Consider the following 14,018-nt stretch of genomic DNA (forward strand, 5'->3'; position numbering starts at 1 on the left):
AACGATGGCAATTACAGATTTGAATTCAGGGAGCATGCTTCTACCAGGCTGAAAAGCCCTTACATTCATCAATCCTTTGTGTGTGTGTGGGAGAGGAAAAAGGGAAAGTGTCCCATAACAGCAGATCTGGTAACAGATTGATAATTTGCTTCAGTATTTCAGTCTCTACACATCACAAATCTTAGTATGTTAAACAGGCTACATACAGGATATGGTAATGCAGTTCAGTATATACATCAGGGCTTTCTTTGTGCAAACATAGCTACTTTTTCAATGAAATTTTAAAAATCACATCTCTTTGTTCAATTTCAGCTGACTCTGATAAACTCTTAGAAAAGCAAAAAGATATCTTCTGAAACAGTCTGAAGAAGGAAAAAAAAAAAAAAAAACTGCCAACGTGGCTCTGTGGGTATCTGAAGACCTTGCAGTATATACAACTTTATCTTCTCCATTGTTGTGTCACTGTTCCTTGATGTACAGTCGTCTATTGGAAAGACATTGTGAAAATTCTCTCTTATGAAAGTCAAATGTGTTTGTGGCGAGATAATAGCAATGCAGTACAAAGGAAGAGTGATTCTTCTCCTATTTGGGCACTCCTATTGCAGTCCAGAAAGAATGGTATTGGAAGGGGAACTTCGAGCATTTTTACAGATTCACTATTAAATAACATTTTAATTTTTAGTATATTCAAGTTTCTAGTTTTAATGACATTCACAATGGAATATACAAGTATTTTTAAAATATCCTTGGCTCTCTAGAAGAATCAGTGGTAAATTGTTTCTGTAGTCTAAATGTTCTGGCTGGCTTACAAAAGCAGGCAGTTGTTTAACAAGTTAACATTAAATATTAAAGAATAAATGTAGCATTAAAGCATTAAGTTTAATGGTCTCTGGATACAGGTAACTCAGGCCCTGGTTAACACAAAGTTAGTATATTAGGGTGGGGAAATTATTGACAGTGAATTTTCATTTTGAAATTATACACAGAAAGAGGCCTGGAATTTCACGTTTAGGATTTTATTTGCAGCTCGGAGTCTATTACGGCTATTTCCGTGTGCATTTTCTCTTTTGTGCCTACGTCACCGATTTTAGGTTATTTATTTAATTTTAAGAAGAAAGAAGAGGTTCTGTAAAAATCATTGTGTCTGCTAACCACAAGTAGGACTAGAAAAGAACTAATGTGGGGGAGGGAGGGTCGCTGCCAGCAGGCGGTGTAGAAACATCTGATGATAAGAAGGGAGATTATACAGCACTCCCCTCTAATCTTATTCCACCCAAGAAATTTGGGAGAATGCGAAAAAGCAGCAGCCCAGCATTTTTTGAAGGGGCGTGGTTTCCCTCCAGGGGCTGTCCAATCGAATTCCTTCAGAGGGAGCTATCCCGAGAAGATTGATGAGGGTTGCTAGGAAACAGGAGCGTCCCCCTCCCGTCTGACCCAGAGATTGTTCTGCACAAGCCCTCTCCAGGGGCTCTCAATGTGCAGTTGAGCGGCGTGTGGGGCAGAGCTGCACATCGGCCTCCCAAGCTCGCTCCCTCTCTGTCTCCTCCAGCATGCGGTCCTCCGGTTGCACTGGGACCACAGGAGAGTTCTTCCAGGGCTGACAGTCCCGGTTCTCCCGCAGGCCACGAGCTCGAGCAGAGCTTCAAAGTTAGAGCCTCCGACCTCCCTGCTGCCCCCATTTCTCTCCACCCGACCCCTCCGAAATTTACCAACCTTTGCAGGCACTGCTTCAGGATTTTAAACAGAGAGGTAAAGCCACCAGCAAAATCACCCTGGCTTTCTGTATAATAATCTTCCCCTCTGGGTACCCTGGCTCACTGAAGACTCTGCAGATACACCCCTGTTAAGGGAGGGAGAAAGGGGGACGAAGAGGGAAAGGGGAAACGAGAGGGTAAGAAAGGAGCAAAAGAAAAGGAGAAGGAGAGGATGCCAGAACTGTCCGTGCCTCTGCCAAGAGAGTCCCAATTAGATGCGAAGGTTTCAGCCCGGCCAAGGTGAAGGAAAGTTGCTACCTAGCTGGGAAGTGGGTTTGCCCCTAAGGAGAAGGACAGGCACTCGGCAGAGAACTGCTCCCCTCCCCTCCTTGGAAGACCACTGCACCCCCTCCCCTTTTCCCAACCTCCTCCCTCTCTTCTCCTCCCACCCTCCCTTTTCCCACTCCCCACTGACTCGGAAGCCTGGATGCTCTGCCACCGGGCAGTGGTCCAGCACGCAGCCTGGAAGGGGCGGGGGCAGGGGGCACTGTGACAGGAAGCAGCGCGTACAAGTTGGCCATTTCGGGGGCAAAATAAGTTCTCCCTTGGATTGGGAAAGGACAAAGCCGGCAAGCTACCTCTTTTGTGTCGGATGAGGAAGACCAACCATGAGCCAGAGCCCGGGTGCAGGCTCGGCCGCCACTGCTGCCACCGCGGTCCGCTCCAGTCCCTGCCGGGAGTTGTCGGTGAGAGGTAAGGGGCCCCGAGGAGGACGTGTCCCTCTGGAGGGCGCCCAGCGAAGGCGCGGAGGCTCGGGTGCCGCGTGGGGCAGGCACAGCCCGTAAAGTTGAGGCAGAGCTCGGACCAGTCTCTACCTTTCTGGCAGGGGTGGGGAGGGTGGGGGCAGCAGCAAGGTGGGTGTGCGTGAATGAGAGTTTGTGTGTGTACGCGCTCATCTATGACTCCGGGAGGGAGGCAGATTTCGGGGTACATATCGGGTGCCCAGGGTTGGAGAGGTGGAGGGACTGACAAGCGCTCGCAGACCCCTAGAGAGACCAGTCTCACCAGCCAACCACCTCCAGCTCTGCTCTCGGCTCCGGGATACGTTTCTATCGGGCGGGGGGGGGGGGGGGGGTTCCCCCAGTTTTGTGCACAGGAAAACGTGCGGTGACTGGCTGCCACACAGGCGGTTTCATGTGGGTGTGGAGGTTGCCAGGCGAGGTGGGCAGCGGTCAGCGGAGCTGGTCCGCGTCGCAGCTGGGAGACGCTGTGCTGCCAGAGGTTGGCTCTCCCACAAGCACGCCTGTCAAGGATGCTTAACTCATGCCCTCCGCTCCTTTTGGCTTGAGCGCAAAATCAAAGAGCCAGACTGGGAGCATATCTCTTCGTCAATCCTGTTCCATTTTCTTATCTGACAGTGAGATAACTCAGAGAGGGCGGGATCCAGAAATAGACTAGGTAATATACCCAATAAGCTCGTTTCTTAAGGATTTCATTTAGATTTCCTTCTAGTTCCTTCCCTGGATTAGCAAGTGTAGAGGATTCCCAGAGGTGTAGCACTCTCAGGTAGATATCTTAAGGGGACATGCCCCTGCCTTTTAAGTATTTTAAAGCACTGTAAATTTTAATAACAATAGAACTATATACTTCTAATAATCTGCACTCAAGTGCTCAGCTAATTTGCTAGTAAAATTATTTATACTGCTATTTGAATAGTGCTATGTTTGACATATACAGAAACATAGTTACATATCAGTATATTCGAAGTTGAGGTTTCTGTGAGTTAAGGATCTCAGCAGTAGTTTGTTACTTTTAAATTTCTCTGCTTAAATTTATCTGTGCTACATGATTTTAGAACTAGAACTATTTATTAGAGCTATGTTGTGTTTCTTTGGAAGAAAAAAGCATTGATTAGTACAGAAATATTGTTCATTTACTCAAATTTAGGTCTGCTTTGGTTTATCTGATTACGTATTTTAAGACTGTTACTTAGACTCTAATTGTTCGTGGAAACATATGTAATCTTGGCATGACAAAAAACAGACCCTAAACTCTGGTGGATTACACACTTCCTACCAAAGATGTTTAGGATACTCTATTAGTTAATGGTTCTATAGTACTATGCACATTTTTCCTCAAAGCAACCCAATAGAATTTGAATAGATTTGTGAAGTGTTATAATATCAGACTTCAATAAAGTGATCTATTCCCTTACATCATGGCAATGTCTGGTATTTACAAAGATTTCTCACACCTGTAGGCTTTATGTGTCCACCCTTTCAAGTGCTGACCAAGCAGGAGGAGTGCATGGGTATTTTGTATAGACACGCCCTAAGACTTGATTGCTGTTCAGAGTAACTCAGATGCTCAGGATGGAAACAGGAGAAGTCTTGAAATTTATATTATCACAAATAAGAGAATGAAAATTTCAGAGTATCTACATTCATTGGGCTAAAAAGAATGATAAATGGTAAGAATACCTTTTAAAACTGATAACCCCTCCCCTCCAAAAAAAAAAAAAAACTATAAAGCCTCCTGTTCTATGAGCTAGATTCATACCAATGAAATGTGAAATTCAGCTTGTAGAAAACTATGCCAACGCAAGCAATAAATTATATTTGGAGACAGGGAGAGAAAGTCACCTATTTAATTAATGGCATTTTTTAGACTTCAGAAATATCTATAATCAATACATTGAGAAAAGAGATGGAAGGCTACATAAACAGAAAACATTATACATAATGAAAATACATCCTATTGTCTTTTTTAAAAGTTGTACTGTACACCTGAAAAGAGGGTAAGTCAATGACTTTTCCCCACAATTACCAAACATTTAAATGAGCCCCACTCTGATTTTACTCACTGCAATTAAAATTGGTAAGTTGAGTAAATGCTCAGATGGAATAAAGAGCAGTAATCTTTATTTTTATTAAATTTAAATTAATACTTTTATTGAGTGAAAGAACTAGGATAATTGTCAGAAGGCCACCTATCTTACTTCTCTACTTCATGACAAGTGACCATCTAGAACCACAGAAGAGCAAGGGCAGTCTTAGTTTGAAAGATTCCCAGCAATCACATTTTTTTTTTACAACTTCCCCAGGTACCTTTTTCTCTTTCTTGTTTTATGTCAAATTCTTTTTATCAAGTTAAACCATTTTCTCTTTTTCATCCAGTTACAAAATGGTACATGATTTTTTTTTTCTCCAGGGTTGTAGTTACCTCCTGCCAAAATATAGCCCATTATCTTGGGGATAAAATGTTTCAATTTGTTATCCTACACTCGACAAGTTCCCAAGATACCATTAAACAAAAGAAAATTAATACCTAACCTCCACTGAAAGCCAGGACAGTGTGCATTCATGCACATTGGAATATGGCCAGAGTTCCAAAGTAAGGTTTTCTTTTTTTTCCTCCAGGGTTTACTCCTCTCAAAAGTAGCAATGTTTACTCATAGTTGTCTCACTTTGCTATTTTACACTGAGCTTAGTGTGCATTTTCATCTTTTCTGAGATTCTGCTAAATGCATCCAATTCTGCATTACATGAATTTGTTGAAATTGCTCCCAAGAAGTAGCATAAAATTGTAGAAGATTATCCACCAAGACTGAACACATAAAATGAGTACAATCATATTCATAATGGAGAAGGCAGAAACTGTTAGGTCATCCCCCTCCTTCTTCATCTAATATAGTCTTGGTCTCTACAGCACATTATGTTTTAGAGTACTTCAGTCCAGTCCGATTTTAAATGGCTCAAGTAATGACCTCTATTATCTTTGGAAGATTCTTTTACAGTTTAATAGTTCTCCCTATCAAAAACTTTTGTTGTGATATTCAGTCTAATTTTCCCTTGGTCCCATTTGGTCTTGTAATTTATTCCCTATTATAATCCCTCTGGACCAGTTCATTCTCTTATCTGATTTACACTCTTTCCAACCTTTATACAGGATTTGTAAAATACAAAAGCTTTATAAAGTTACAGGAGAGAACACAAAGGTCGCAGTTTTATATCTGGACATCTTTTCTAAATATTTATGACACATCTTTCAGGTCATTCATGTGTATGTGTGTGACTGTATATTCTCAATAATTTATTTTAGCAATGCAAGTGTGGAGAAATTTTTCACCTTCGACATTCATGACCTATGTGAATATGAAGCTGATCCCTTCTAAGTAATGTGCTATGTGGATGCACATTTATGAGACATTTTCATTGCAAATTTGGTGTCAACAGAACCCTGTCAACGCCCACACTACCAGGGAGTTCTGTGACATGCTGGTCTGATGCTCCACTGAGTCCCAGAAGCTGTTGTCATGTAAATTCCACTATTGAAATGAAAATTATTTCCATAATTAATAGAGTGTGCTAGGAATGTAATAGTGTATATACTTATTAATGAATGCGTACATTAACATGATCCAGCAATTCTTTTAGTACACGGTAGCCCTTTCATACTAAAACAATCTGAAAAGCCAACAAAATTCAGCTTGAGTTCATCACTTTCCTGTATCATGAAGAGTAAGCTCAAATCATGCATATATCAATATGGAGTCTATTTAGATTTATAGGGAGGTACCATATGTGAAGGTTACTTTAAAAATAGAAAAGCCTGCAATAACCACGAGAGAAACAGGTTTTCACTTTGTTCACTTAAAAATCTGGTTCCAAGACATCCTTGTGTAGGATTCTTTAAGAGTCTTGAGCAAATATCTTGGTAGACTTGCCATCCCACTCAAATGTTTCTTCAAGTCCCAAGCATCGAAAAGCCAGTTCTACCAGACAGTGGAGGAATAAATGACAGAACTCAAGAAATAAATTTCTAGGTTATATTTGGCAAAATATACAACAAAGAGTAAGGTAAATCAGCAACTCGAAACACAATTTAGTGCTGTCTTCTTTACTGCGTGGTGAGCATTAACATTGGAGGTAGAAACATTCGTATGGATTGTTAAGGAAACAGAACAGAGAAGTGACATTCCAAAACTGAATATAGCTTTAGAGGAGTAAAATTAGACTGCAAGGAATAAATAACTTTTAAGCCAGTATTCTCCCTTCTAAAGCCCCAAAGTGTTTTTATAGTGCCATTCATCACATCGTGGTGAGTACCCTCAAAATGATTTTCCTTAGAAACAAAGGGGAATCAATTCTCTTGGTACAGGCAAAGTAGGCCATTAATATACTTGTGACTTCTCCTTGGGACAGAGCCATTCTAAGAAGTCTGAGTCTACACAGAATGTAATAGGTCCTCACCAAATGAGTAATCTTTCTACTGAGCTGGAAACTGTACACTGAACTTTTAGGAACAGAACACAAGAAAAGATCTTGAAAACATTAAGATAGAATCTATATAAGCAGAGACTAAAATATCATGTTTGGAAATAAAATCATATATAAAGAGAAGTACCTCCGCAGAAAGCTCACGTTTATTCCTTATTAGAATTTACTTCACTATCATTGCCTTTGCACAATATTGCCTTTGCCACAGCCTCTCCACATACACAAACACACAACATTTGAGTAAATTCAATTGGAAGAGTATAGGTATCCACCAGAGAGAAAATTTCAAAACCTTGACACTAGACACATAGCTTGAAAAAATATTACAACTTATATATATGTAGCATGGGAGTAGTTCTGACAGTTTTGGCCAGATTACCCTAAAAAGAGGTTAAATAAAAGGTGGCTAACAGGGAAGCAATCAATGAGTAAATATTATTAAGCACCTGTATATGCCAAACAAGATTCAGGACATACAAATGAGGACATAAAAAATGTTAATACACACACTAAATCTCAGAAACATGTAAAGTTGAAAGTATTCCAAAAATCAAATTTGAAACTCTTGAGTAGAGAAGAGGTTACCAGAATTATCAACTGAACAAAAAAGTCTATTCCATCATTGAAAAGATGTATTTAGACTTAAAAATTCCATATATAGATATTCTAGCACTCTGTGGAGACACTGTGTCAGATGCTTTAAGGTGAAAAACTATCATAATGTCATGAAGTGAAGTGAAGTTGCTCAGTCATGTCTGACTCTTTGCAACCCCATGGACTGTAGTCTACCAGGCTCCTCCATCCATGGGATTCTCCAGGCAAGAATACTGGAGTGGGTTGCCATCATAATGTCATAGTAACAGATAATTACTGACCCATGGCCATGTTCTGAAAACTCTGCTAACCCACTGCATTTCCTAATTTAATACTCACAAGAACCCTATGAGGTAGGTACTGTAATCCCCAGTTAGTAGAAGAAGAAAGAGGTGCCCAGAGGTAAATTGTCCACAGTTCAGATAGTTAACAAGACAAGCACTAGAATTCAAAACTCACTTCCTTGTCCCAAGTCCCATTCTGTTTGCTACTATGCTATACTGCCTCCCAAGTTTATGTTTCTGTGGGGGGATTTCATTTCATGCATCAAATATTTTCTGAGCCCCAAGTAGAGGGGCTTTGGTTAAAAAAGAGAGACAGAGAGAGACCAATGGTGAAAGAAATGGAGCCAGAACAGAATTTGACAAGCTCCATATCTCTTCACCCTAAGAGAGACACAATCTCTTCTGAGGGGCAAAGAAATGCAAATGGAAGAAATAAACTAAAAAATTATTTACAAATAATTAAAAGAACTAAGGGGGAAAATGAGAATCAGAAAATTCTGTGAAGATGATAGGTTTGTTAACAAACTGAGAAATAAACATTTAGATATGAAAATGTGACAGAACTATGTTTTCCTGGAGCCTGATTTCAGCGAACATTTCGAACCCAGGTCTCCCACATTCCAGGCAGATGCTTTAACCTCTGAGCCACCAGGGAAGCCCTCAGCGAACATTGCTATCTGTAAAACTTAATCCAGGTAGCAAGAATATAGTCTCGCAAACAGCCAACAAGGAGATGAAAAGCAGTTTTGCTTGTTAAGGCTAAAATAATTATATTTCTCTTTACAACCAAACTACTTCCTACCAAATAAAAGAGCTGGTAAAAATGGTTTGTAGACTAGTACAAGTTTGAAATTTCTTCACCCAGCTGAAGCAGTCATTCATCTTTATCTAAGAAACTCTGAGCATTTCACACCTTTGGGCATTTATTCCTAATATAAACAACAACTTGAAAAATGATGGACTCGAAGTTTCCAGATTTTAAACACACTAAGAACAAGAGAGGCAAAGTGACCTGCTGGTGATTCTAAAGGCTCAGTAGGGCGGCTCTGGGAAGACCCACAGACCTCACGGGTCTCTGACCTGGGTACTTCCCCACAGGCAGGAAACCTGCTGTCTTGTCACATGAATTAATAGTTCATTTCAGACAACCAAAGAGCTGAAATAGGAGTCTTTACTTGAAAGTCTTACTCTGATTTGTGATTTGTGCTACTTCATGGACATAAAAACACGAATGGGTATCACAGATCTGTCTCCCCATCTGGTGGAGGCTGTTTCTTTTGAATGTTAATAATACATAGCAGATAGATTATTAGTAATATTTTGTATTTTGCTTAACAATTTCAACGTACCATGTGTTGGTGAATATAACATAATGGAAACTGCTTTCACAAAATATGTCGAAATACGTGCCAATTTGGGAGATGACACTCTAGGGTCAGAAACAGTTGGAATTTGTATCTGTCTCAAGGAGAAAATGAGATCTGGAGAATATAATTAGCAGTTTCTATTTTGAAGCATCTTATTTTTCCTTAAAAAAGCAAAGACCCTCTACAAGCTGATGCATTAATCCCAGTGATTTCTGTCAAGTCCAGATATACTGGTGGCCAGACCATACCTCACTTCAGAATTAAGGAGTCAAAACATGGGGCTTAGATCCTCCACAGACTTTGCTCAAGAGCTACCCTTGAGAAAGATGTTTAAAAGAATGTTAAATCCCCAACTCCCTCCAAAAGGACCTCTCCCTTAGTTCCTAACAGTGTCTGAATTTTACCTAGGAAATAATATTTCATGCAAGAAATATGAAAGACCATATATGTTTAGGTCCATGTAGTTCACCAACTTTCCAACACATTGGATTTAAAGGTTCATCTTTTTCAGAAAAGCTAACTTCTTCGAGTTTGGTGGGGAGTGGCAGAAAGAACAATTATAATTTTTACCTATTATACAATTTTGTCTAAGTAGAGCCCTTCGATGGAGAAGGACATGGCCACCCACTCCAGTATTCTTGCCTGGAAAATCCCATGGACGGAAGAGCCTGGTGGGCTACAGTCCATGGGTTCTCAAAGAGTTGGACACTACTGAGAGATTTCACTTTCACTTTTTACTTTTATGCATTGGAGAAGGAAATGGCAACCCACTCCAGTATTCATGCCTGGAGAATCCCAGGGACGGGGGAGCCAGGTGGGCTGCTGTCTATGGGGTCACACAGAGTCGGACACGACTGACGCGACTTAGCAGCAGCAGCAGCAGAGCCTTTCAATGGCTATGATTTCCTGAACAAATGTGATGCAGAAATGTGAGAGAAAAGCCATCTTTCCTATAGTTATTGAACAAATGACATCCCTCTAGGAAAGCCATTGAGATGTTATAGAGTGTTCCCCTGCCCACTTTTTTCCTTCTAAAATTCTAAATGTGTGTCTGTTGCTATGATGTTGCTAGGGAATCTGGTAATTGGAAGTATAGTCATGGGAGGGAAAAGGTTGAGATATATGAAGTAGGACAGAAGGAACCCTGAGGGGCAGACTCTGAGCAGTTCCCCTCACCCTTCCCTTCCTACGCACACACTCAGACCACAAACAATAATCACTCACTTTGTTGTTTGGTTGCTAAGTCATGTCTGATTCTTTGTGACCCCAGAGACTGCAGCATGGCAAGTTTCCCTGTCCTCCACTACCTCTCGGAGTCTGCTCAAGCTCATGTCCATTGAGTCAGTGATGCCATCCAACTATTTCATCCTGTCACCCTCTTCTCCTGCCCTCAATCTTTCCCAGCATCAGGGTCTTTTCCAGTGAGTTGGCTCTTGGCATCAAGTGGCCAAAGGATTTGAGCTTCAGCATCAGTCCTTGCAATGAATATTTAGGGTTGATTTCCTTTAGAATTGACTGGTTTGATCTCCTTGCAGAGTCCAAGGGACTCTCAAGAGTCTTCCTCAGCACCACAATTTGAAAGCATCAGTTCTTCAGTGCTCAGCCTTCTTTATGGTCTAATTCTCACATCTGTACATGACTACTGGAAAAAACCATAGCTTTGGCTAGATAGATGGACCTTTGTTGGCAAAATGATGTCTCTGCTTCTTAATACACTGTCTAGGTTTGTCACAGCTTTTCTTCCAAGGAGCAAGCCACTTACCTTGCTATAAATAGTATTTATCATATTACTGTCCAGAAGAGCCTACACCAGAATCACTCTGAAGTCTACTTAAACTGAAGAATACGGAGACAGATCCATTCCAGACTAATTTCCTTTAGGTTGGGATTCGGGAATGCATGTATTAAATATGCGTCCAAGTTACTCTTAGGCACACTCAAGTCTGAGACACACTACTGTTTTAGTCAGCCCCGGCTATTATGTATTTGAATACATAGACTGGATGGCTTAAACAACAGATGTGGACTTCTCTCAGTTCTGGAGGCTGGGAAGTCCAAGATCAAGGTGCCAGCAGATTGGGCTCCTGGTAAGAAGCCCCTTCTTGAAGAACCGCCTTCTCACTGTGTCCCCACATGGTCAAAAAAGAGAGTGAGCTCTGGTCTCTCTTCTTCCTCTTACAAAAATACTAATCCCAGCACTGGAGCCCCTATTCTCATGACCTCACCTAAACCGAGCGGACACGACTGAGCGATTTCACTTTAAACTTTTCACTTTCATGCATTGGAGAAGGAAATGGCAACCCACTCCAGTGTTCTTGCCTGGAGAATCCCAGGGACGGGGGAGCCTAGTGGGCTGCCGTCTATGGGGTCGCACAGAGTCGGACTCGACCAAAGTGACTTAGCAGCAGCAGCAGCAGCACCTAAACCTAACCTCCAGAAGGTCCCATCTCCAAATATCACCACATTAGCGTTACAACTTCAATATATGAATTTGGTGGGGTGACGAGAGAGACATTCAGTCAGTCCATAAACATTAGACTTAAGAAATGAGGCTCAGCGAATAGCCAGTGAATCAGTGTACAAAACTATTCCCCACAGCAAGTCCACTTTAATTATATTAACAAATGTCCTGAGCCACTTGTTAATTCTGTGAGCCTGAGAATTAATGAATTAATTGTGTCTGCATGCTCAGCTGCCCAGTCATGTTCAACTTCTTGCAACCCTGTGCACTGCAGCCTGCCAGGCTCCTCTGGCCATGGGATTCCCTAGGCGAGAATACTGGAGAGGGTTGCCATTTCCTTCTCCAGTGGATCTTCCCAACCCAAGGATCAAACCCAAGTCTCCAAGTCAATTCTTTACCACTGAGCCACCTGGGAAGCCCAATTAATTAAGTTCAGCTAATAAAGCACTGTCTCTGTGAGTTCTCTGAATACATTCATTTTCTGGAAACCTCATACTGTTTTCACGGCAAATATTTTTTTTTTCTATCACCTATAGTAAATTCCACTATGATACGCAAGCACATACAATACCTATTTTCTGGATGTTCTTATGAGGAAAACTTCTCATATTTGATCTTTCATTTCATATTTTAGAATGGCAATACTGGGATGTTAGAAAGGGAAGTTACTGGTATTTGAAGAAGATCATCGAGGAAAATATTATTTCTATTTCTGAGAATAGAAATGCTTCTAGTTTGGTAACTGCACATGTAAAATTCCCATTGTCTTTAAAGCTAGACCCTTGTTAGCTAGGGGATGTGGGGAAGCACTGTTTTGTCCCAGTCCTCCCCTTTGCCCTGTGGATCCACAGAGCAAGAGAAATAAAACAAAACAAAAACTTCATTTGGCAACTTCTTATACATTCTCCCCTCAGCTTCTAGTTCAGTTCAAGTGAATGGTTGCTTAGCTGAAGCTGGCAATCCTCACAAATACTGCCAAAGATAGTTTCCTGAGCAGCGTTCAGAGCCACATGGGAAAAATGCAGGAGGGGAAGGAGGGGCAGGCAGCAACGGGTGGGGGATGCTTACGCTGGGCCACCAGCTTCACTTCCTAGGGGGTCTTGGCCAACTCTTTGTTCACTTGATTTCCACACTTTATAGACTTCCTGAGAAGAAAAGTAATAAAAAATAGAACACTTCCCCCTACAAAATGTCAAATTTCTGAAAGCTACGCCCTCTGGGATGGTTGCAGTGTTTCGACCTGATAATGACTTCTACGGGACTCTTCCCATTACACAATCAAGCTAAAGCTAAACACCGATTGCTACCTCAGATTTCCGGATTCTAGAAGGGATACCATGATTTCCCCAAATGGTTTCAAGTCTTCGACATTTCCATTCTGTTTGGTACTCTGTTATTTCTTCCTCCCTAGCCCAGAGAAGGCAATGGCACCCCACTCCAGTACTCTTGCCTGGAGAATCCCATGGACGGAGGAGCCTGGCGGGCTGCAGTCCGTGGGGTCGCTAGGAGTCGGACACAACTGAGCGACTTCACTTTCACTTTTCACTTTCATGCATTGGAGAAGGAAATGGCAACCCACTCCAGTGTTCTTGCCTGGAGAATCCCAGGGACGGAGGAGCCTGGTGGGCTGCCGTCTATGGGGTCGCACAGTCGGACACGACTGAAGCGACTTAGCAGCAGCAGCAGATGTGTAAAGTGTGTTCTTTTCTCTCCTACTATGGCCAAATCCTTAGCCCAGGTTAGCAGCACTTACCTTTCAAACTTCTCTCACAGGTTATCTCGTCTAATCTCTCCCTCTTCCTGTATTATTTACATTCCATTAGAATGAGTGCCTACTATATGCCTACTCTCTAATCTAGAGATGTTATAGCAGTGAACAACAACAACTGAAAAAAAAATTTTTTTTAAGAATTTTTATCATTCACCTTCCACTAAATAGTGAGAGTCAGACAATAAAGAAGGGAACTGATGTGTGTGGAGAAAACATAATGATGTGATGTAAGAAAAGGTGGGGGAGGAGTTGGAAAAGATAACATTACTACCAGATGAATAACTGACTTTGCCATTCCATTCCTTGGTTTAAAAGGCATTAAAGATAAACCATTACTTAAAAAGTAAGTTTGTGTTTCCTAGCTTGGCCATCAAGATCTTTAACAAGCAGATTCCTAAGGTGTCTTTCCAACCTTTCTTCCTCAATATAAGCCTCTCCTTTGCCCGGATTTTGTTTCCACACAAAAAGGAACTTTGAGTATCTTTTTAAGCCCCAACTATATTTAGAATGAACTTCCTTTCTACAAACCTAAATTTCAAGGCCAATTTCAAATCTCACCTCATTGAAG

General features: G+C 41.4%; 1 protein-coding gene across 2 annotated transcripts in view; it reads left to right on the plus strand.

The window, feature by feature from the left end:
- Positions 1–1,390: 1,390 nt before the first annotated feature.
- GRM3 (glutamate metabotropic receptor 3) overlaps positions 1,391–14,018 on the plus strand; it is a 252,355-nt gene continuing 239,727 nt past the window's right edge. Inside the window, exon 1 of one of the 2 annotated variants that reach the window (XM_027539846.1) lies at positions 1,391–2,447. The gene's annotated coding sequence lies outside the window, so the exon portion shown is untranslated. The remainder of the gene's footprint in view (positions 2,448–14,018) is intronic. The other variant, XM_027539847.1, reaches the window with a different exon arrangement.

The sequence above is a fragment of the Bos indicus x Bos taurus genome, chromosome 4 (genome assembly GCF_003369695.1).
Source record: "Bos indicus x Bos taurus breed Angus x Brahman F1 hybrid chromosome 4, Bos_hybrid_MaternalHap_v2.0, whole genome shotgun sequence".
In the NCBI taxonomy this organism is placed as follows: domain Eukaryota; kingdom Metazoa; phylum Chordata; class Mammalia; order Artiodactyla; family Bovidae; genus Bos; species Bos indicus x Bos taurus.